Source organism: Pygoscelis adeliae, unplaced genomic scaffold, assembly GCF_000699105.1.
Source record: "Pygoscelis adeliae isolate BGI_AS28 unplaced genomic scaffold, ASM69910v1 Scaffold26, whole genome shotgun sequence".
Taxonomy (NCBI): domain Eukaryota; kingdom Metazoa; phylum Chordata; class Aves; order Sphenisciformes; family Spheniscidae; genus Pygoscelis; species Pygoscelis adeliae.
In genome coordinates this window covers 1869740-1870380 of record NW_008825104.1, presented here as the reverse complement: position 1 = coordinate 1870380, position 641 = coordinate 1869740, and positions in this window count along the sequence as shown.

The window sequence follows — 641 nt, the reverse complement described above, 5'->3', positions numbered from 1 at the left end:
GTCTGATTAGGAAGCTGAAAGGCACTTTCTGCTTTAATGTACCCCACTGCATAGACCTAAATTCAGAGGTATAGGAAGGCATGGGATGATTTCTTTCATGTGAAAGCACCTAAGTCATATAAACCATTTGTATAAATAAGGTGTCCTTCTGTAGTCCTTTTAGTAGAGGGAGGGTATGCCACCTAGCCATTTGTTATGTGCTTTCTTGCACTTATTTGAGGTGAACAGAAGGTTGCTCTTGGACCAGTTTGCTATAGGAAATGAGATTCAGATTCTTTCCATGTAGTTTATGGACAATCAGGTAGACCTAAACCTCTCTTCCTTTCCCCCAGTCCCGGGGCAGTCCTGCAGTGCCCCTTTTTAGCTCCAGACTTCTGCAGATGTTTTGAGGTCTCAATGAATCCAGAAATGTGAAACTGTAGAGAACTGCATCTTCAACCTGCAATATGGAAGAAAGTATTTGAGACATGAAGATTATTGAGATAAGGAGAAAATTAAGGTTAATACCTAATATTTTGTTTGATACAATCTATTTTTCAGTTTATCTTTTCAGCTAATGAACAATTTGGCTATGAGCTTAATGGAAAATGGTGTGGGCAATTAGCCCAAAAATGTCAACAATCTTAAAGCAGCAAAAGCTT